The following is a 26186-nucleotide window of genomic DNA, read 5'->3' on the forward strand; positions in this document are numbered from 1 at the left end:
TTAAATAAATTTTTTTGGAAAAATGTTTCTTAGTTTTTCAATTATACAATTTTAGTGTTTATATTGGTGTTCTTTAACAATCAGCATAAAAATGCAAACAAAATTCATTATTTTACAAAATATTAAAAATTTAAAACCAAGGAAGGGTGAAACCCTTAAATAAAATCCAGTATTTTTTTTTATTCCAACAGAATATTGTCCCATCCTTTATACTTATACAACAAATTATTAATTATTATAAATTCAGTAATCTTAAGTTATAAATTTTAATTATGAGACAAAAACATTTTTTGTTTATAATTTATATATACGCAATAAATCTAAACACAAGGATTAATATTTCCCTATACAAGGATATCATAACCAAATATAAAACTAACTTTTAATCATATTATCTAACAAAGTAAAATACAGAAGATATTGATGAGGTTTATTGTTTGTCTTTTATTTATTATTTTCATTTTGTCATATCATGGATCAAATTTTAAAATACAAGATAAAAGACCACAACATTTCTATATTAAAATCTAAGGTAAACAATAAAACAATGCTGTATACCAATAGAAGAGAATATTACATAAAAAAAAACGAACTCTATATTGTGGCAAGGAATTTAATTATTCTTTGTGGAACGCAAAAATTCTTTTGTATATATACACAAAATATATACACAATAACAATAGAAAATCCCACTATTTTTAATTAAGGTATATACCCATATTAAAATCAATAAAAATTTTTTTTGTAAAACTAGAACAAAATTTATATCATCATAATTAATAAAAAAATATTGAATATATAGAGATTTTATGCTGCATACATTTTGTATATTATGCAATATAGTTTTGGAATTATGATTTTATTCAAAATATACTTAAATATATTCATAATTTAATAAGTGCGTCATTGAAAATAATTAGAAAAATAATGTGAAATTCTTGACCATTGGAGTCGATTATATTGATCATATAATATTCTTTTATTATGATTTTATAATATAGTGTTCTATATAAAATAATAGAATTTTATATTTTATTGTGGTTTTATACACAAATATTTAAGGAAAATTACTGATTACTGATATACATAAATTACAATTAATTAAAATTAATTCTAATTTATTATGACACTGAAACTCTTTAAATCTAAGTCAATCTTATAATTTCTCTGATGATTTCATAAAGTCAATTAAAGTGGCACACTGTAGGGAAAAATGTAATTTTTCACAAAATTTTCTTATGATATTACCGGAAATTGTGATTATTTAAATATTGACATTGTGATTATTCAAATAAATTTGCAATTCCCGAAAAATTTTAGATCTTATTCACACTGTTGCATCGAAATGATACTTTAAAATTCACAATAAATCAAAATTAATATAGATTTATTGTTATAACACCAATTTGCTCAATACTAAATTGATGTTGTAAAAGGGTAACTCTTTTATAAATTCATAATTTCTTCACATACTAGTATATATTATTAACATATAAGGTTACGCCTCAAATTTCCAAAATTAAAGAATATTTACTGAAGTCATATAGAAATGTAACTTCTATATATTACCCAAAAAGCAAATACTTTAGATACAATAAAGAAAATTTTTAAAAAGAAAAAAAATTAAAATTTTCTAAACTTTTTCTACTTTTTTTTATAATTTTATATAAAACAAAGCACACTTTTTCTTGTAATTTTAGAAATGAAAAAATTACCAACCAATAAAAAAAATTTACACGATAAATTCGGGCAACACAAAGAATAAAGAGCAGACAAAGAGAATAGAAGAAAAAAGAAGAAATAAAGAAGAGTCTCTTTCTCTGTCTACAAATCATCTCTTTTGTTTCTCTCATTCTGTCTATTACTTTGAAAAATATTATTAAATTACTTACCTGAATTTCAAAAAATTTTTAATAAAAAATTCTTCAAAGTAAAATTATGTTTTACCTCCCTGTCTTTTCTTAAACCATTTTGCAGTTTTAGTTGTGGGGTGAGTTTAAATTGTTATACATAATTTAATGAAGAAATCACAACTCATAAGTTCCTTGGAATAAAAAAAATCGGAACATGTATTTGAGTTCATTAATAATTTTTGATTTATGAGTGCTTTTAATATAACAATATCAAATAAAATTTATTATTGCATACTTTTAGGGATTTGATGATTTCAATTAAAATGTTTTTTTTTTTTTTATTAATTTTGCGTGAATTATTTCAGTCAAATATATTCTTAAAATTTACAAATTTCTTATTTTATTAGACTTCATTTAAATTTTTATTCAGACTTTAAGATTTTTAAATTCCTGTGTATATTGTTGGCGGTAAATCATCAATTGACTTACATAATAAAGTTCAGCTTAGTTTCGATGTTTGATCAACAATAATTTTAAACCAATTTATTTTCGTATGAAAGCTTTTACATACATGTAGAATGTACAAATGTATATATACCTTGCATATTTAAATATTTACTCATTGTGCACGAAATTTTATCTTTGTTAAAAAAAAAATTTCATTCAATTTTAATTTTCTTACATTCTTTGTTTTCATATTTTTTTGCCTTTATTAAAATTCCTAAAGATATTTTAAAGAATTTTTATTTACATCACGATGCTAACGCAAATATATAATTCCTAAAAAGTATTGCATTGCAATAAAGACGATTCGTAAATAATACCATAAAATGAAGATTTACCGTTAAGTAAATTGTTTTATAGTTTACAGGAAACGCTCAAAATCTAAAATCTCACATTAGATCAAACTTAAAAACGGATTATCAGTCAAATAAATTGCCGCAATACATACTACGTTGTATGAAATTTGTTGTACAAATTCGGCGCTGTCTCGTGTAACTCCGTTTTCGAGACATGAAGACATGACATACGGAGTTATGTATTGATCTCCCAAGTACTTAATTATTTACTACGCAATTAAGTGAGCTCACACTGATTTATCTTAATAAATTAGAAACTTTTTACACTTTGGATAGAAGCCAAAATTATTTTAAGCTATTCGTGATATACGGGAAGCAGTCACCTTATATATCCTTTGTTAATATATAATCTCTTCTTATTTATTTTGTTTCATATACAAAGCTTGTTTATTTAAAAATGATTTTTTTATATTTATTTTGTTTTTCTTTTTCAGAATTTTGTTGAATTGCGTGTTGGCAAGTTAAGATATTACAATACCTATTCTATTCTTCTAAATTTTTGGATAAATTTCATTCAAGTTAATTTCAACAAGTTGAATAACAAAAGAGATTAGAATTTTCTTCCTTTTTTTGTTTTAATTTTTTTGTTCTCTCATAAATAAAAATCCATATAATTTATTCGTCCATTAGGAATAATTTCGATGTGTGGCTAAGATAACGCAGGAGACTTCAAATTATTAAAAAGAAAAAATCAATTACTAGATTATATTTAGAATTTAATAAAATATATTAGGAGAAGCTTATATACGTAATATACATCTACATATATATATATATATTGCTGTATGTGTATAACGGAAAACAGTATCAGCAACTTATATTAGCATTAGGAATTTATATAATTAACCCCTCAGTGCTATGGTTCTGGTCATTTCAACCCAAATCGATTTTAAAAATGTTTAACTTGCTTTTCTGTCATTTTATGCCTCCCTGCATCCCTCCTCCTCCATTTACTCTATCAATTTTTTTGTAATAAAGTTTTAATGTACCTTGAAGTTTAATTGAGTAATTTGAAAATGAAAAATTAAATGATCTTTCATATTAATTATTCGTATTGATATTTGTTATTAAATTATGGACTTAATATAACACAACAATCAATTATTTAATAGCAATAAGAATGAAAACCGTATAAGCTTTAAATATATCACGTAAGATTTTTTTCCATTGCTTGCGTTCCATTTATAGAAAGTAGTCGGGATTCCGGTAAGACGAAGTACTCGGGAGTAGCAAAGATTCCTATAAGCCGGTTGCAGATAAAAATTGTATTAAACAATAGTAAAAAATAATCTATGAATTGCAAAGTTGAGTCTGCTCATAAATTTATTTTTTTTACAAAAAAACTTTTGCATAATTGACACTTTAATCTTGAGTAGATCTGTATTAATAGGGTAGTTTATTTAGAAAGATGGATCAATATACGTCATTTTTTTTTTTTTCCTTTGTTCACTCCTAGAAGGAGCATAGGGCTAGTGCATGATTTCTCATGCAATAGTTTCATAGCGTCATAGAGTTTAACTAGGTAGGTGACTAGCCTGCCGTAGTTTTTATTTATATATTAATTATTTGAGGTTATTAATATTTACTGTTTATTTTTCTTAGTTTTTTTTTTTAATATCGAATTTTAACCCCTGAACGGGGTTTGAAGCCGAGACCATTCGGTTAAAGGACCGGTGCCATAACCACTGCACCAATGGTCACTGCACCAATATACGACGTCATATTGACATTAATCATGAAAATTTTTAAAAATTTTGTATTAAATTTTCGATGATATTACTATTGATCGATTTAGGAGGCAAAATATTACTTAGTGGGTCTCTTACTAGAAAGTATTTTAAATACTTTTCTAATAAATGAACACATACAAATTTGCATAATAAGAATTTGAATTATTTTTCTTTAAAACACATAATAAAAAATTGAAAATTCATGTCAATTTCATAAAATTTTCTATTAAATTTAAGTGCTCATACATACTCAAGTGCTCAAATAATACAATCTACAAGTGTACAAAGTATAACTGAAGCTGATTATAATATGGTTAAGCTACATATGTATACATTTATAAAATAATTATATAATCTTCTACTTTAAAACATGTATACACACATATGCATACATACATTTCGCGGCAATAAAATTTTTATGTACTCACATTAAAATCGCATTCTAATTATTATTATCATTATTATTACTATTGTATAGGAGAAAATTTATAATACCTCGTACAATACTTGTTATATTGTCATATTAAATTTATATTCTCTGTGAATATAACTGTGCATATAAGAGTTATACTGTATACATGTTAAGTATATAAAATAAAATATAGAAGGTAGAACATAAAAATATAAAAAATAATAATAATTTTCTATAATGATTAAATTCTAAATGTTACCATAAAATTTATATTTAATAGTCCTTAAAAAAGGTAAGTGTAGAGAATGTGAAACAAGCTGAAATCTTTTTTTTTATATTATTTTTCTTTTTTGAAGAGTTTTTCTACTTCTATTCTAACATTTAGTGTATACACCTTTTCTTGTTTTTTGTTATTAGCTTGTTATAATCCAAAAAATAAATAGGTACCTGTGTAACTATATGTATATCTCGGTATCGGATAGGTCTAAATACTTTTATAGAACGAAGTTATATAATATAAAATAATGTAGAATAGACGCTATTTATCTTGATTCGCGCCAAAAATATTATTATATAAAAGATTCCGTTATAAGTACTATGTGTATATTAAAAAACGAAAATGTACATAAATCCCCAAACGATCTCTAAAAGTAAAATCCCCAAACCAAGGTGAAGCTAAAATAATGAGAAAAAGAGCAAATAAATTTTTTTTTTCTTCAAGTTTAGCTACTACGAGTACATATAAATGTATAAAGTATAAGTGTTACACAATTTGCTATAGCTCATTTTATAAGCTTCATACACATAAACACCTATAATAATATAATATGTACGAGTATATGTTCGTAACTCTCATTTACCTTTAAATATAACTCCATATATACATATGTATGTATTTTTATATATGTACTAATGTGTTAAGTGCCTAAACAAGAAAGGATAAGAATATGAACAGAAAAAACAAATTAAAACGAGAAAAAAAATAGAGTTGACCTTGTCAACTCTGTGATACCCGTACGAATTTGTTATCCTATGTGCGAATAACTAATGTGCCATAACTAACTATGGGTCAGACTATGACTTTAAGTTGCCGTATTACCATATTAATTTATGCAAAATTTCAGTACTATGTGTTATTCAAAATACTGGTTGTGCCAAACTACTATTGATGTTGTATGGCAGCTACCAGAAAGAGCCAAGAAATTTTAGCGAATTTTATCAAGCACATCGGCCCTACTAATATATTCACTTGTGTGAAATCTCAATATCACAGCTTTTATAGTTTTTATAGTTTTGATATAGTCAAATAACTTTTGAAGTTGTATGGCAGGTACCAGAAGGAGCCAAGTAATTTCAACGACTTTTATGAGACACATTGGCCCTACTAATATATTCACTTGTGTGAAATTTCAATACCATAGCTTTAATAGTTTCTGAAATATAGTCAAATAACTTTTGAAGTTGTATGGCAGGTACCAGAAGGAGCCAAGTAATTTCAACTACTTTTATGTGACACATTGGCCCTATTAATATATTTGTTTTTATGAAATTTCAATACCATAGCTTTAATAGTTTCTGAAATATAGCCAAATAATTTTTGAAGTTGTATGGCACGTACCAGAAGGAGCCAAGTAATTTCAACGACTTTTATATGGCATATTGGCCCTACTAATATATTCGTTTGTGTGAAATTTCAATACCATAACTTTTATAGTTTCTGAGATATGGCCAAATAAATTTTGAAGTTGTATGGCAGCTACCCGAACCGGTACCCCGATCATGTCCAATTTAAATAGGGTTCTGGCACTTACTACAATAAATCATTTGTGAAAATTTGGTGAACTTAGCTCAATCAGTTTTTGAGTTATCGTTCGGACGGACGGACGGACGGACGGACGGACGGACGGACGGACGGACGGACGGACAGACAAAGCTAAATCAACTCAGAATTTGACGCTGATCAAAAACATACACTTGAGTCTATATCTAACACCGTTATTTCTTAGCGTTACAAACGGTAAGGCAAATTTAGTATACCCTTCGAACATACGTTCGTACGGGTATAATAAAACGAGAGAAATAAAAGGAAGTATAGCTGAATACTAGGCAATGAAAATATTAATAAAAACAGAACATTTCACGCCCCTAGAGTAGCATTTTGTTAATGACATACTTCAGTATACCTTTATGTTTTCGATCACGGTACCTAGATGTTTATATTTTACGCATACAATAATATTGTTTTTCCAACTAATAAATTAAATACATTGCTATTTTTTATACTGTTAAATAATTTTGTATTTACAAGTCAAAAAATTTCTACTTAAATAGAAGATAAAATTTAAAATAGAAATTTTAAAATATAATATGAAAATAATATATTGAAATTTTTTTTAGTAATGTCTGATAACATTTTAGAAAATTTATAATTATACAAGATATTCAGATCCTTTCACCGAAGCTATACCAAATAATTTTGAAAAAAAAACAAACTGTTCTACTGTATTGTACTTTTTTATTTATTGTACCCCTATGAACAAAATGTGTTCAGTTTATTATAAAATTACTACTCTGTTTTTAACGCTAAGTAATAAAACGCTATGTTAGTAACGCTAAGACGTCTGAAGGCTAGACACAATAGAATATAGTTTTGATCAGCATCGAATTTCGAATCGATTTATGTCTGTCTTTCCAAGAGACATACGTCATTACTTTAATTAATTTTTCAATTCACCTAAAATAATTTTCAATTCATCTTGCATTACACGAGTAATAAATCTCTTGTATTTAGTATAAATTTAAAATTGAAATAATTTGTTATTGTTAAAATTCTTCTTTGAATGTTGCATAAAACCTTATCAAATAATTCAATTAGACGATTAAACTGCATTGAGTATATTAAACTTTTTTAATCAATTTACACATTTTAAAACAATCCAAATTCCATTTCATATTAAACAAATGTTTAATCTCAAAACATACTGATGTAATTTATAGGAAAAAGAAACCTACGTTTTTTTTTTAAAGAAATACAAAATTCTCTTGAAAATCTTTGATAATTTCCATATTGTTTGACAAGCAACATTAACTTTTCATTTTGATATTTTTTCCCTCTATTTTCTTTTCATTTATTTAAATAATAAATTTTCCATAAAATTTAAAAACCCAACCACATTCTAAATATTATTTTAAGAGAAAAAACAGACAAAAAAATAAATAAATAAATAAACTAAGAAAAATCAAAGAAAATATTTTTCTTATTCTATATCCTTTTTGATCCCTTAAAAATTTTATATTTTAATTTCGAAGAAAAAAATATTATATATGTGTATGTGTATGTGTATAATTATAAAAAAATTGAGTCCTTTTCATTTTTCCTCTTTCAATTATTTACAATTTTCCAAAATCAAAATATAACTAAGATAGTATGTATGTAGACTCGTGTGCAGGGCCAGTTTTGATTTGTTCAATGTTCATTGCAGTTTCTGAATAGTGCGCCCCCGGCTCACTTTCAAAACAATGAACAATATGCAATAAAATTAATTCATTGCGCCCATTGCAAATGCTTACTTTACATATGTGGTAGATCCGGCGCTGCTCATGCGTGTATACATATAAGAGCAAATTATAATACACTTTGTAGCATTTCAGTTAAAGCCATTATGAAACTCTAAACGTATAACAATATAAATATTTAACCATGCCAACTATACTAGCCTATATAAAACAGTAGTTGAGAGGAGAGCAGTTAAACAAATTTGTTCCGGTAGATGGCTTAACTTTTTATATGGAAAAATCAATGTGAAATCCTCAATTTTTTGAGTTTTTCTCCCAGCAAGTTCCTTGTAAATGGGACTAAGGTTAACTAATCTGAAATTTGCAGTGTTTTATTGTTTTCGAATGGAATGCATCTAAAGTTATTTTTAAGATAAGATTTCTAGGATCAATTAAATTAATATTGAACAAACAGTAAATCAAAGATTAGGGCTGTAAATAAATTTAATAATTTTAATGCCGTTGTTATTAAAATCTGAACAACAATAAAAAAAATCCGCATTTAAGGAATACAAATCTATGAAGTTTAGTCATATCCACTGAATTACAATGTTAATCGTATATCCCACAAGAATCTGTTTACTTAATTTTCCAGATGGCTTTTTCAAATACATATTATATTACATGCTTTTAGAAATGATATAAATTTTGTAAGAAATTGGATATTAGGTAAAATGAAGGATTGCAATATTTTAAATCGGGATAATAGGAATTCCATTGAATCAAGAATTTTTTCAAGGGCAAGGTATCAATTTGATTATCCCAAAACTCTTTCAACACCGATTCTTTTTTCAATCAAACAAAAGTTATACACGCACACGAGAATCCTATAGAAAATATCAAATGCACTTCTACATATAGAAACTAAAACAAAATCCACTTGCTCAATATATATGACACACCAAGTTTAGAAGAAATTCAATAATTTTAATAAATTTGATAAGAATTTCGCTAAAAGAGATTTTCCTCTTTTGTTTTGTTTTCGCTCACTCAGCCCTATTTCGTTCAATCGCTCAAATTCTGTGCAAACATTTATTTTATTTGATAATTAAGGTAATTCAAAGAATGAAGAATTTATTTTGTATTAGAATAATCTAATTCCAACTATTTCCAAAATCAAAATGTACAAAATATTTTTATATTAAAACATTTTTGGCTTTTCTCTTCTCTATTTTAATTTATTGATAAGAAAAGAGCACTTCTTCCATTATCTATTTCTACTTTTTTCGTACCTATATTAAAAATATTTAGTCAATAATGGTAGGCTTTATTTTAACGATTGATAACGATTTTCAAGATAAAAATGTTTAAATAAAATTACGGCCTCAAATATAACTCTGATGAATTTTGAAAAACGAAAAAAAAAAGCTGACAGGAGAAAAAAAAACAAAAACAAAATTTGAATTTTTCCTTTGCCTACGAGTAAATCTAAAAATCGTTTTTAAGAATTTGAAAATTATATTTTTTTTCTTGGCTTGTTCTTCTTTGGAAAATTTTTTATATGTTTTATTATAAATTTTCTTAAAGTGGGAAAATGTTTCAATTAAAATTGCTTTTGTATTTATTATAGGTCTTAGTGTGTTTGTTAGGGAACAAAAAGAAAAAATTTTGAAAAATGAAAAATAAAATTTTCCTCAGGTTCTTTCCTTTTTCTTTTCAAATTCATCTCTAATATAAAAATTCTTTGGAAAAAATTCTTTTCTCTCCGTGAAGCTTTTCATGTAAATTTTTGATTTTTTTTCAATTTGTCTCTCTATAGAGATTTAAAAAATTTCTTGCATAATTTTTGTTTTCTCGCCTTATTTTCTACTTTCTACAGTTATTATTGTTTGTTTAGTAAAATATAAATGAACATTGTTTTAAGTTTTAAAACTACGAGACCGCCTTAAATAGATAAAAATTTTACTAACATTTAAATTTGTTATGTCTAGTTTGATTATTATCTATAGACAAAAATCTTCCGGCTTTATCTGGAAAAATTTAATGCTAATGCTACAAAATTAGAATATGTCAGTGGCTTCGGCTTAGGGCACATATAGGTGGGAACGAAAAATTGCGATAGATCTTATGATTAAAAGTTAAAATAGTCAAAAGAGTTCTGGTCCTTCTCAGAGCTTTCCTAATTTTAGTTTTCTTAAGACAATACAACGAAAATTAATTATATTCTACATTCAATTAAAAATGAAATTATAAAAAAATTACCAATATGTTAGGCCACCTTTATATTTAATATTTTATTATTAGAGAAAAGCCTACTAAGAATTTTTCAAATATACACTGCAAATATCATATAAAAATCAATATAACAACTTCAACAGTTCATTCTATAGTGATCAATTTAAAAGTACTATTGCTGTTATTCATTTATATATGTTCGACAGAACAGAACTGTAAACATTAAAAATTGCATGTAGTGTTTGGTTAATATTAAAACTTCTAATTCATATAAATGAGTCTTTTACGGTAAAATCATAAATTATTAATGTTGTGTAATTCACAATAAGCTGTTAAATTTTTTTATAGCTTTCTTCTACCAACCAAATTCTAATTAAATATACTAATATTTTTTAATATATTTTATATATATATATATATTTTTATATATTATCCAATTAATGTAGTTATCTTATATTAAAAACTGATCTTATCGAAATTTATTACATATTTGATAATATACTTTAACATTGAAATTTATAACAATTGTAATAAATGTCAATTTAATTACATATACATATACATACATATACAGGGTGATTCACAAAGGTATACAACAACGTATACCATTAGTTAGAGGGTCGAAAATGGGTAAAACTTTTGTTCCGAACTAGGTGCGAAATCTCAAGGGTTTTCCAGATACAAGTATTTTAACGAAATTTCACGAAATTTCTAGTTATCTAAGCTATTTTGATTATAACTTCGGTTTCGAAAAAGATAGGGGCTTCAAACAAACAATTTCTTTATCCTATTTCGACCCTCTAACCAATGGTATATGTTGTTGTATACCTTTCTGAATCACCCTGTATATGTATAAATATAAAATATAGTGCCATTTATTAAGAACATTTTTTACAGCCTTTTCCCAATTATGTAATGTAATATAAGTTTTATTTTTATGTATATACAAAATAATGCTATATAATTACAATACATACTTATATTAACCACATCCTATATAAATTCAATATTGTGTGCGTGTGATAAGAATTTTATTTTTTCATTGTACATTAAATATTTATATATGAAGTATTATTATAACGCCATAAAGTACAAAAAAAAACATATGTATTTTTCATAAAAAGGATAATAATAATTTTATTCTGTTGCTTATATTCTAATTCTCTACATATTATTTAGTTTTGTTTGGAGTTGGTTTGTGTTTTATTATACTTTGTTGCTTATATGCATAAAATTTTTTACATAAAATATAAATAAATAGTAAAAACTGTAAGATTATAATAGAATAGTTTAAAAAAAAATTTTAGTGCATTAACTCCTTTTATACAATATTCCCATAGCAAATTTGAAAAAAAAATATTGCTTATTATACAATTTCAGATTGTTAGTCCATACGTTATTGCGCCTGATTTGAAAAACTTCTATACCTTTTGAGCTATAAATATAGTCGGGCTAGAAAGATGCACATCAAAGTCCGGCAATTGCGAAATTTTGGGTAATTACTGCAAGTGAAATATAATCAAGGATACAAAGCAAAGCAGTACATACTTCATAATTTGAATGTTTTTCATTGCATAAATTTTCTGCCAAGTCATTATATTTTGACAGACAATAGATTAAAAATTTATCTGTAATTTTGAAGTGGATCTTGGCATCTTGATTGTATTTATATTAGCTTCAAAACGAAAATGTGTGATTTTCTATAAAAGCGAACCTTTGTTAGAACAAAAATATTCACCAATTTCCAGCTTCAGCTTTAATATTTATAGTATCTCAAAATTCATGTTATTTTTAATAATATATTTTATCGAAACCAAAAATATTTTTCAAGTGCCATAAACGCATAAAAATAGTGACTCGTTCACCCCACTACGAAATATCATTGCTGAACAATACAATGACAAAATATTCGTTGAAACTGATTTTTCACATAAACATAGTTATTCTCTTAAATATAACAAGCTGTACAAGACTAAAATTTTAACAAAATGAATTGTTTTTGGAAAAATTAGCTGTTTTACAAGCCTTTGTTTTGATCCGAGTTTATTATTTTCTTACGATATAATATTTGTTTTATAAATTTCATTTCCGTTATATTAAATACTTGATAATAAATATAACGGGTATGTTGTAACAGAAACATCTGTTACATGAGGTTAAAAGAAATTTTATAATATATTTTTAACAGGATTTTCATTAAATTAACAATATTCAAATTAAAAAACCCTTTATTATAAAAAAAATTATTGTTATAATTTTCAAATATTAATCTTCCTCTACTTGGCATTTCCGATTTACAATAATCCAAATTTATGTTATTTAATCTACATATTATTTTGTGCTATACTACAATTCTTCGAATAGCCAAATATTTCTTGAAACTCAATTAATATTATAGAAATAAAATTTGATCAATTATTCATAGAATTGAATTTAAAAAATTTTTATAAATGACAAATGAATAATAAAGTTGGGTCAAACCAATGGTTTGTATTGTAGCACTTTTCCCTTCAACAAGTGAAAATTCTGCTTTTAAATACAGTCTATGTATACCTATCAAACTATTAAAATTATTTTCATTCATATACAAAACTATTTCTAGAATTGCATATATTTAGGATGATGCATACATGCAGTCTTTGAAATAAAGCAAAAATTAATATAAAAAGGGGTTAACATAATGCTCGATTTTAAGGGTTAATTGTGTGAGTTAAGAAAAATAATTATATTTTTTAATTTTATGGAATTTACCGTTAGCTTTTTGCGTTTATACAAATTTGGAAAAGCTTGCGGTTTCGGAAATATAAGGTGTCAAAAATTCAAATTTTACGAATTTCAAGAGGCGATAACTTGAGAGGGGGTGGAGATGGAAAAAATTTTCTTCTAACGAAATAAACTATTTGTTAATGTCTAAAAGCTCCTAAAATTTCAAGCTTCTACAGGCTGGGGTCTAGAAGAAAAATGACATCAAAAATTTGGAAAAAAAGGACTTTAGATAACGGTAAATTTGAACGGCCATTTTGTTTTTCTAAAGTTTAACTATAGTATATCGCGCTAGGGGAAGCAAGCCACTGCTTTTCTGCGTTTGCAAAATTTCAAAAATGCTTATGGTTTCATTGCAACAAATATTTAAAAAAGGCCATTTTTAGGGTTTTGGGGGGGTATAACTTCTAGAGGGGGGGAGATAGGTAAAAATTTTGTTCTACGGAAATAAGTTTCTAGTGAAGATCTATGTACGTATGAAATTTCAGCTTTCTATCTTAAAGGGTGTAGAAGTTTTGTAAACAAAAAAAGTGTCCACGGACGGACGGACGGACGGACGGACGGACGGACGGACGGACGGACGGACGGACGGACGGACGGACGGACGGACAGAGTGAAACTAATAAGCACTTTTTTCAAAAAATTTTTTGGAAAAGTGCTAAAAAGAAAAAAATATTTTATAAAATTCTTCGATTTTCAAATTTAAGACTTAAATTGCTGAAATAATTTAATTTAAATAGAAATTTAATATAAAAATAATTAAATAGGAGAAAGAGTATCATAAATAAATAATTGTATAAAGGAAATCATTCATTTTTTAGTAATCTTATGCTTTAAAAGTGATTTACACAAATTTCATGTGACTTGGGAAAAAAAATTACAATTGAAAAACGAGAAAATTGAAGAAGAATAATTATAATGTGACCAACTATTCTGAATTTTAAGGAGCAGAATTAAAATAAAAATAGATGGAAGTCATAAATGGAAAAGATGAATACCATTATTTGCTAATATCGGAAAAAAAAGAAAATTTTTCGTTGTATTATTAGAATTTAGTTGAAGTCAAAATCGGTTTGAATTTCCAATGAAACGTTTTGAGTAAAATCCCTTTTTCTTAAATAGATTTTAAATATTTTGTTTGTAGATAATAATGAATTGAATAGTTTTGAAATTAAGAATTAATTGAAGAATTTAACTGCTCCACACTCAAACTTAAAAGCAACTTTCAATTTCAATTCCTAAAAAATTGAACTACTAAAGGATTTTGAATAGTAATACTTTTAAAGGTTCAAAAATTCAAAATACTTTCATACACTGACTTTCATACCCTGAAGTGAAGTAAGGTAATTTATTTTTTCAGCCATTTGAACTTCCTATATTTTCAATAATTTTTAATATCTTTCAAAAGGATCATTACATCTCTTTAATATAAATGAATTTTCTTATTCCACGAAAAATTAATTCTAAATGCTCTCTTTTCTCTTATATTCTTGTAAGACATGCAAATCAACACATAAGCATTATATTATAATCAAGTATATACACGAAGTATTCATACATATAGATGTTAAAACTTAATTCCTATTTAATTATTTGAGGATTTAGCCCTTATTTTATTTTAGTATTTAGTTATATTTATATTTTTCTTATTTTTTTTTGTATATTTCTTTGAAAAAGGATATACAATTATTTGCTTCTTAACAAATGTTCAAAATATTTTGTTCTCCTTTTTGAACAGGCTAAATGAGAAACAACGACCCTTCCTTTACAAGATTTCTCACTCATTGTAATTTTGTTCTCTATTTTTTTTTTCCTTGTTTTTTCTTAAATATACTATAAATTTATTTTTCGTTTTCAAGGAAAATTGAACATGTAAATTGACATAACCTTAACAATATTATAATAATAATACTAGGATATTAACAAAGAAAAATTTAAAAAAAAAACCAAAAGAAACATAAAATAAATATTTATCCTGTTCCATTTGATTTTAAAGTTCTCTCAAATAAGGACTCTAAAACTTTTATGATAATTTTTTGATTCTAATTTTTTCTTTATATTTTGGCAGTCTGTTATATAATTATAATACGCAACGTATAATTATCAATATACTCTGTTATAGTATAAATTTAATAAAGTTTCTATTAATTTTAAATATTATAATAAAGTTATGCATTAGTCACAAAATTTATCCTCAAAATCTTTATCCTCATTATTCATGTAAGTTTAGTTTAATCACCGCTCTATATCGTAAAAAATTTTAATATATGCATAAGCGAGCTTATTTCTTAAAAGTAGTGTGAAGATATAGCGCTTATCATAATATTCATAGTGTAAACAGAGAGAATTTTGTTTATAAATCTGGAATAACTCGTTTTTTATTCTCCAATATATCGATAAATGAAGTGATAATGGTATTTACTATGCATTAGTATAGTCAGATCATATTAAGTGAGGAAAAATATTTGTACACTCTTCTTATTTTTATAAAATTAATTCTCTCTATTAATTTATGCTATCGCATTGACGTCGAAACAATGTTTTTTCAATATAACAAATTAGATTTTCAAATTTATATACACAAATAATTCTAAAAAAAGCAAAATCATTCCCTATTTTATAATTTACATATTTTTATTTAGAAATCTACAAATTTATCAACATATGTATATACAGGGTGATCTTTATGGTGCCACACTAGCATACATTACAGCCTGTAAATTTTTGTTAGTTAATCAGGAATTTATCGTAGTTGGTTTGGTAGGTAGTTTCTTTAAAAGGCAAATATAAAATCATTATTTCTAAAATTTTAGTTTTGATTCAATTTATACCAAAGATTCATTCTCATTTGTTTCGCAAACGGTAACAAAATGGTTTACGCTTCTGGATCTTGCAAAATTTAACATTATAACAGTCTAGCTGACGCTTGTATAAAAGTACCGTTATACGTAACATAGCCAAAGTTATAATCGATTTCCATTTAAATCATGTTAAAAGAAATTTTCCTTTAAGTCCCCCCTTCCTCTAAAACGATTGTGATAGAGGGATATTATAGAACTAGTAATTATTTCTCTTGATGACGAAGATCTACATGCTAATATTGGTCGATGCCCTGCTATAGGAAACACTCTGTATAAAATTATAATATTATATAATTAATATTCTAATTTTATTTTATATTTTCTTATTTTTCAATGTTCTTCTTTGGGATTCTGTAATGTCTCCTTTTATTTTTACTGATTTTGATGTGTCCTTTTCTAAACATTTCCTTTTTCACTTTCATTCTGTGTTTTCTTTTCCATTCTTCTTTATTTCTTTTATTCTTTTTTAGTTCCTTTTTTTCTGGATTATTTTAGGACTAAAACAGTAACCTAATAGTATCAAGTTTCTCTTTCATTATCGGTAAATTATAGCAATTAAGAAAGCCTGGTTGTTTTCTCATTTTCTACAAGAATGTTTTTTTTTTTTGTAAATTTTTATTTCTTGTTCTTTTGTTTTCATTATTTCTTTGAAGAAGGAAATTATGGTTAGAAAAAGCAATTTTTGTTTCTCATTTTACTTATTTCTTTTTTTTTTTGTTTTTTTTTTAGATTATATTGTTATTGTATTAAATTATATTGCGTTAAAAAGTAACAATGATAAGAAAGAGAAACAAAAATTTAGTACAGAAAGTATTAAAGACTAAATAGGTTCAAGATATCTGGTAAATAGTGGATCAGAGATTTTGATTCTCTTGATAGGTTAATGTTTTATGAATTTTTTTATTATAGCTAGTTGAGACTTATCTCATTTATTTTCGTTTTTAATTTTTTTTATAGTAGACTTATACTTTGTAAAGAGAAAACACTTGATTGTCATTGCATTAGTATATCTTTTTGTATTCTTATGAAATTTCTACTAGAAACTGAAGGTCTATTTACTATAGACTACACAGAATTTCGAAATAAAAATATTAAAAGCTAAACAGCCTCAAATTGGCCTAAGAAGAAATTTTTAAACAATTAGATACTTACATAAATTAGTATAAAATACCGAACTGTGTGCATTCAATCAAAATAATCTAAACATTTTGAAATAGAAGGACAACTGAACATTTCCTCACATTTTCCTTTATCTATCAATCTTATATTTTAATATTTAAATAACAGTCTTACATTTTAAAATATTTCAGTAAAACTCAGTTGCAGTAGACTAGAATAAAACAAATACTTTTAAATCCTCGATTATTAATAATTTATTTTATTTTTCATGCAAATGTAGTTTGTCGCTACGTTTTAGTTCGTCGATTCAAATGGTCCATTTTAAACGCTCTCCGTAGACAAGTGACAAACCAAAGTGAGCAGTTTTGACATTGACATGTGTATTGAATCGCATGCGTAATTTTTGAAAGTGTCAATAATTTAAACATGAGAAAACAAACGCTATATTAATCCTAACCTTCATAATTATCCTTTAAAAAGAAAATCAAAAATTTTTTAATAATTCAAGGTTTGTGCTTAAGACATTTCAATTTAACGGTATATAATTATCAAAATAACAATAATAACATGCATTTATAATACCTACAAGCTATAATAGTATACGTCATGTATAATGAAAATTATGGTAATGACTTTTGATTTCAGTGTAAAGGGAAATGTTAATGAAAGTAATAAGAAATTGTCGTTATTACTGAAAAGAATTGTTGTTCTGTAGTAGAAATTGTTTTTTCATTGATTTTGTTGTTTTGTTTTTTTTTTGTTTTGGTTTTTTTCGTTGAATCATTCTAAAAATTTAATAGAAATAATTGAGTTAGGTTCAATAAAATTACTATGTAATTATTCTTGTATATAGAAAATTAATATAATTTTGTGTTGAGTGTATAATTTTTTCATTGGTTATGAATTCTCAAAATTTAGAAGTATAGGGGACGAACATTATGAAACACACAAAAGAAAAAACCAAAAAAAAATATTTGAATACTGTGAAAAAAATAAAATTCATGTTAATTTTTGATAGTATTCATTGATTATTCTAATTTATTTCCATTATTCTGATTAAACATAAAAGCAATAAATATTTCCAAATTTTACTCATTATATGTACAAAATAAATGCCTATTTTGTAGGTTAATATTCTTCTACAAGAAAAATTTAATAATAAATAATAATTTGAGATTTACAACAGCAATACATTGTCATTTTGTACATTAAAATAAGAAGAATTTTTAATTAGTTTTCTTTTAACACTTATTCCTAGACTTCTAGACTTACCATAACGAAACACTAAAATTATCCTAGACTGAATGTTCACAATGTTATGTGACTAAAGTAATATAAATAAATTATAAGTATTTTTATAACCAAACACGAAATAGAATATACTCATATGCAGACCCGGTGCTCTACGCTGTATCCAAAAAATGTGCTCCCCTCCATCTTTCGGAGCAATTAACAATGTGTAATAAATATTACATATTGCGTATAATAAAACACTTTCCTGTAAGTTTACCTTGCTGAATGTGAGATAAGTCATAGAACTAAAGACCGAAATTAAACTATCAAATTCTTGTACATAAATACATGTTATCTTTAACGTGTTACTTGTTTAATTTTTCAATTAACATTCTGCATGTTAATTTTTGAAAAACACGGAACAAGAATTGGAAAAAATTTTTAATTGTAAAATTTAATTTTTTAGCACTTTTCCAAAAAAATTTTGAAAAAAGTGCTTATTAGTTTCACTCTGTCCGTCCGTCCGTTCGTGGACACTTTTTTGTTTACAAAACTTCTACATCCTTGAAGAAGCTGAAATTTTACATGTACATAGATCTTTACTAAAAACTTACTTCCGTAGAACAAAATTTTTACCTATCTCCCTCCCTCTAGAAGTTATACCCCCCCAAAACCCTAAAAATGGCCTTTTTTAACTATTTGTTGCAATGAAACCATAAGCATTTTTTGAAATTTTGCAAACACACAAAGGCAGCGGCTTGCTTTGCCTAGCGCGGTATACTATAGTTAAACTTTAGAAAAACAAAATGGCCGTTCAAATTTACCGTTATCTAAAGTACTTTTTTCCCAAATTTTTGATGTCGTTTTTCTTCTAGACCCTAGCCTGTAGAAGCTTGAACTTAAGGGCTTTTAGACATTTATTTCCATCTCCACCCCCTCTCAAGTTATCGCCCCTTCAAATTTGTAAAATTTGAATTTTTGACACCCTATATTTCCGAAACCGCAAGCTTTTTCAAATTTCTATAAATGCAAAAAATTAACGGTAAATTCCATGATATTAAAAAATATAATTGTTTTTCTTAACTCATACAATTAAACCTTAAAATCGAGCATTATGTTAACCCCTCTTTATATTAATTTTTTTTTTATTTCAAAGACTGCATGTATGCATCATCCTAAATATATGCAATCCTAGAAATAGTTTTGTATATGAATGAAAATAATTTTAATAGTGCGATAGGTATACATAGACTGTATTTAAAAGCAAAATTTTCACTTGTTGAAGGAAAAGTGCTACAATACAAACCATTGGTTTGACCCAACTTTATTTTTTTTCAACTTTTTAACAGTTGTCCTTATTTACTTTGCATATAGATCCGGCACTGCTTATATGATATAAAGAGCATTATTATAACAGTATTTCTGTAGCCATTCAATTTAAATAATTACAGAACAATCTACATTTTGTATACATATATTGCTATAACTTCATGTGCACAAATCCTAATGTGCGTTTGGATCCGTATCACATATCCATGCATTCATACATACGTGATGGTATTAAAATTTCTGTACTGTAAGACAGAAGCTATACAATTAATACTATAAGCATTTAAAAACATTTTTTATTTAAATTAATTGTCCTTGAATTAAAAAAAAGAACAAAAAAAATTTATTTTATAATTCCAAATTAATTAAAAACATTCACAATTCAAAAAAAAAAAAAACAAATAAAATAAAATTAAGAAAAAAATCTCAAATTTTTAACTAAAATTGCTTTAATCTCAATTATTTAGAATTTTTCTTATAATTTTTTTTTTATTTATTCTTGTTAAATATTATTTCGCTAACATTAATAAATCTCAAAGTATTTTTATTTAATTATTTGGAAAATAACATTGTGACATAAAGAGAAAAAAAAATTGCGAAAAAAAAATAAACCGTTTATATTTTTTTTTTATTTTATACGAAAAAAAAATTTTTCAATTTTTCATTTTCCTTCATTAAAATTAGATTGTGGTAGAATTAGATTGAGGTTTTTTTTTTCATAAGAAGTCGGAATAAGAACGAAACAAAGGGTTTTTGTTTTTAAGACATTTTGTTATTTTAACAATTAACTGAAAAAACAAACGAAAAAGAATTATCAAAAATAATTATAAATACATACAAACAAATGTATATACGATTGCATTAAATATGATATTTTGATATTTGAACATTTACACGAACATTCTTACACATTTAAACCAAAATCAGTTCTTTTGTTATATTTTTAAATAGCTTTATTTTCTCTTCATATTTTCATTTGTAAATAAGCCAAGAGAAACTGATTCTATATGTGAAATACAATATTAAATTAATTTTTTATATGTATAATGAACAACCATCAGTATTAAATTACAGAAGAATTCAAGTAAATGGAACATTAAATTTTTTGTTATCAAAATTTGAAAAAATTTTTAGAACAATTTCGATGCTTAACTAAATTTAATTATAGATTTCAGAACAAAATTTGCTTGAAATTTTCAAGTTTTTTACAGTAATTTATTAGAAAAATCATGAATGAAAAAATTTTATAGTGTATGAAGTAAAAATAATTTTTATATAGTTAATTTTTATAAAGTTATACATACGAATTCTAAACCAGTTCGAAGATAAATTCAAAAATTATTTTTAAATTTCATTTATAACCATTAATTCCATATTTAAATACGGCCAGCAAATTAATCGAATCTAAATGATAATATTTTCGAAATTGATCAATTTACTCAAAAAACTTTCTTTCTATATTCTTCATTAAAAAAACAAACAACAATTCTCGCGAATTAATCATACGTTAAAGTGCAGGTCAAAATATCCTTATTTATGAATTATTTTATGTAAAAGGAAATTATTATTTTTCCTTCTATATTAACAATGTCAATTGTTGTTGCCTGAACCCTTACCCACCCTTATACAATTTTCGAATTAATTAAAAGAAATCATTCAATTTTTGGATAAAATTTGCTTGCAAACTACTCAATTATAGAAAATTCAAATAAATTGTAAAAATTAAAATACTAAAAAACTCAGCGAATTTCTACTTATATGTAATCAAAAAACAGAATTACTTAAAGCCTGCATAGCCTTACAAAGGACACTGAAAATTTCAATGAAAAAAATCATTTTATTAAAATTAAATGTTAAAGTCATCTATGTATTCATTTATTAAAAGCATTTTTCTTCTATAATAATAATCTATATATTTCGAAATTGTACACTGTTCTAAAAATAATGATTATACTGTACTGTCATGAACCAAAATGAGCTATAAAATAACTTTTATTTTTACAAATTGCACCACATGAATTCGTATTGTTTTTTGACTAAATATTATTGTGATATCATTGTAAATCTCAATTTAGGAGCACACATACGCACACAGATTTCATTACTTAATTTTTATAAAAAGTTGTTTATATATTCTTGATTTTTAGAATAAAAGTCAAGAAAGTTTAATAAATCAAGAAACTTTCAGCACTAATTAAATAACAACATAAAATAAGTGGAATGTTCTGTTGAAATAACAATGAAATTTATTTGTCCGAATAGCGATAATATTTATTATTGTGAAAATATTGTTAGATAAACATTTAAAAAAAAAAAGAATTTACACTTTTATGTTTTCGTATTGAAAATAAGAAATGTAGTAGAAAACCTTCTTTTAAAATTAGAGTAAGTTCCAATATACGAAAGAAGCTTTCATATCAGACTACTATGAAAAAAATAAAATTTTAAGTTTTCTACGGGTTGTAATGCTCTGCTCTATAGTTTGTTGTTCAATGGCTCTCACTGTAATAGTGTTAAGTAATGATTAAGCTGTATGTCGAACTCAATACTGAAGGCGTCAAGCAATTTTCAATATTAAAATCAATTTTAAGAAAGATCAACTTAAAATACAAATCAGACACAATTATTTGCATGTTAAAGAAAACTATATTAAACTATTGCATTTAATTATATTTAGTGTTTTTAAACTTAGCTTTGAAAGTTGATTCTAATTTAAGGCAAAATAACAAGGAATACTGGTCCATTTTCAGACAAGCAGTTCTGGGCTACAAACTAAGATTATAAAAAATTAGTTTCATTGCTCTTCAGCAATTTTTCAGTTTTAAGTCCAAAGTTTCGAGTTAAGTATAGCCAAATCATAACAAATCTTATATATTTCAAATTTTTTCAAAAACTAGATTCTATCCTAATTTACGTTAAACATTTCGACAACTTCATTTAACTCAGGCAATTTTTTTTCAAACCACATTATTGCAAATTCGATTTAATTTTCATTTATACAAGTATAATTTAACAGTTGAACCATATATACATAGCAATAACCAAAGAATAATTGCCAAATTTTAGAAATGTTAAATACCTAGTTGTGTAATAAAATCTATTGCTATACTAGAAAAATGTAAACCGAAAAAGGAAAAAAAATTTGAATTCATTTTCAAAAAAAAAAAAAAACAAAATAATACAAAATTTTAAAAGTTTTATTTATTTTTATAACACGTAAAATTCTGTTATACTTACGTATTGCATAATTTATTCATTTTGATGAAACCACTGCAAACAAAATATTTTTTTCATCTAAAATTAAAATAAATTTAATGAACCTTTCTTTACTCTCTAAAACTATAAATTAAATGCATCTAGTTAAAATCAAAAAGTTATACAAAAACTTGTAAACATATATAATATATATTATATAAGTTTGTAATGTATGTATATTCATTGGTATACAAGCTCACGAACCAGAAATAAAACAATTTAATTATTAAAACAAATATCCTTATAATAATCAAGGTAACAAAAAAAAAAACAAAAAAAAATTAAAATTTATTTTATTTTCACGTTTTTTATCCTGGCAATTTAAATTTAAAAGTTTTATTTAATGAATTTGTGTATATAGCTACTTACAAATTTTAATTTTATAAAATTTTAATTTAATGTTAAGCAATGCTATACAGAATTTTTAAAATAATTTAGATAGATAGTGTTGAATTTATATTTCAGAATTCTTTTTAAATTTTTAACACTTCAAAAAATTCAATTTTCATTAAAGAATAATAAAAATTATTAACCATAGAAATTCATTTTAGTAATTTATATAAAATTTTTGTAAAAGATTTGGCTTTCAAAATTTCAAAAATAATGTGCATAGCTAGGCTACATAAGACTTTTAGTTACATTTTAAGGTTATTTTGTAAATTAAATAAATTAAATAAATTGTAGTTTCAAAATTAAATGAGAAATCGAAAAATATTGTTAAATTATTAAATTGACAATCTGTCAATAATTCTTAAAATTAATTGTAAACAGTCAAATACAAATCGAGTTACCGTTACACTGATTTGGATTTTTCTACAAATTGCAAGTCATTTGTATAAAATTAAAATTAAAATCATAATTATTTCGAATTTCATTTCAACTTATCTTAATACCAACAAATTTTTTCTTAATAAAATCTTTTCGATATTTTATTATTCGAACATATTTTAGGACCTTGTTCAGTCAATTTTAGACAGAAATGAAACTTACAAAATTCGAAATAAAAGTAGAAGATTTTCAAAATTTTACCACATATACTAACTTTAAAATCTTATACTTATTAACTTCAGTCTAGAGAATTCATTTAAGAAGAAATTTGCCTAAAATTTTGAATTATTTTACCAACACGAATTTCTGGTAAACATTAAATTTTATGACAATTTTCAACTTGAAAATTTTTCTTAACTATATGCAAACGGTAACTAAGAACGCAAATAACGGAACAGAACACAGTTTAACGGAAAAGCTTTATATGAAAAAAGTAATTTTATAGACAATTATATTTTTTATATGTCCTTAAAGATTTAATTCATTTCCTTAAATTTAATTCATTTAAATAGATTAGTTTTTATTATTATATATGTATAACAGTATTACAATATATAACAATTACTTTTTTCAATTTCATGTAAATCTTCAAATTCAATTATTATGCACTTTGTTGAAAACTTTTTCAATATAAAAAATTAAATTGTAATCATATTTCTAAAAATTTTAATATTAATTAAATTATAATGTTATATTATATAAAAATTATTTTTTCCATTGTAATTAACAAAAATTTCAATATTTAATAAAATTCAATTAAAAATATCAAATTAAATTTATGATTTTCAGAAATTACTTTAAATAAATGCATATAAGATCATCATTTTTGGAATTTCACTTATAAACTTTTAGCCGAATTTACAAATGATACTACCATATTACAAGAACGGAAAAATAATTGTAAAATAACATAACAATTCAGTGGAAAATCAACATTTCATCTATTATGTACATTGCTTGCAACTTAATTGAGAATTGACATTGTCGAGAAATTAAATTGGTAAGTCAAATTAGAATTATTTAGTAACCATAATGGTTCTTAAAATTTAATATAAAAGATTTTATTTACATATTTTACGTACATACTTACAAAATTTATGGGATAGACATTTTCTTATAGCTATTGCATTTATATTAAAAAATTTATTAAAAATAATTTTCCATATTACACAATAGAAGTAAATATACCACAAATAGCCGTCCCCTCCGTCTAAAATACCATCATTCGGAAAATTGTGTCCACTTAACCTAACCTAATGTACATTCTTTCATTTAATTTTAATGTGATGAATTACTTCAAATTATATTTTAATTTTAATAAAATATTACAAACTATCAGTATACTAAAAAAAAGTTAAGAATAATTTTGACCTTGTCAGTTACGTCATTAACTTTAATTTTAGAAAAATTAATGATAGTTTTAAAACTTCAACAATAATCTTTCTAAATATTTGATTGACTTAAACAAAATTCTCAATAATGCACACAAAAAAACATTATTAGACCAACACCACCTATATAAGTCCAATGTATATGTACTTTAAATGAAGATTGACGTAATATACTAAGTACATACATATATATTTATAGAGATCATAAAGTTAAAAGCATTATACATATCTGAAAGATGTTTGTATTATGGCTGCTCCCTATGTACTCTTGTATTATTCATTATAATCTCATATTATTATCATATAGTAAAAAAATCTGATGTGGTCAGCACATAACCGACCGCATTGTGTATTGTCTAGTTAAATGAAAGTGTTACAGAATATTATAAAAATGTCTGTTAAATACTTCTTTCCAATTTTTAGGACATTAGTAAGCTTATAGTTAACACATCTAGAAAAATGTGAATTTGGCTCTTAGTAGAGTTTCGCTTTGTGCTACCCGAATTCCCTGAAATGCTCGCCAGTTAGTTTCGGTAACAACCAGAACTCAAATATCAAATTTCAAGAAATTCCATCAATTTGTTCTGTGGATATGGTGAAAAATGTAAAATCGGCCCGCAAATCAGTTCTCGACCCCTGATCTTTCCAAAAAAGTTATATGTTCATTGCTTTAATATGAGGAATTCATATATTTAATTTCAATGAAATCGGTTGATTATTTCTCTTTATATACACAAAAATGTATATTTGGCCCGTAGTAAATGCCCAGTTGCTGATGCCTGATTTCTTCCAAAAGTTAGGAATTTTTGCGTATAATCGAGC

At 24.8% G+C, this 26186-nt stretch overlaps 1 protein-coding gene across 8 annotated transcripts in view; it reads left to right on the forward strand.

Moving 5' to 3' along the window:
• LOC129615699 (protein qui-1) overlaps nt 1–26186 on the forward strand; it is a 186074-nt gene that overhangs the window by 34178 nt on the left and 125710 nt on the right. For all 8 annotated transcript variants that reach the window (XM_055531052.1, XM_055531053.1, XM_055531050.1 and 5 more), the window contains exon 3: nt 24763–24973. The gene's annotated coding sequence lies outside the window, so the exon portion shown is untranslated. The remainder of the gene's footprint in view (nt 1–24762; nt 24974–26186) is intronic.

This window comes from Condylostylus longicornis, unplaced genomic scaffold (assembly GCF_029603195.1).
Source record: "Condylostylus longicornis isolate FDR11 unplaced genomic scaffold, ASM2960319v2 ptg000145l, whole genome shotgun sequence".
Classification (NCBI taxonomy): Eukaryota; Metazoa; Arthropoda; class Insecta; order Diptera; family Dolichopodidae; genus Condylostylus; species Condylostylus longicornis.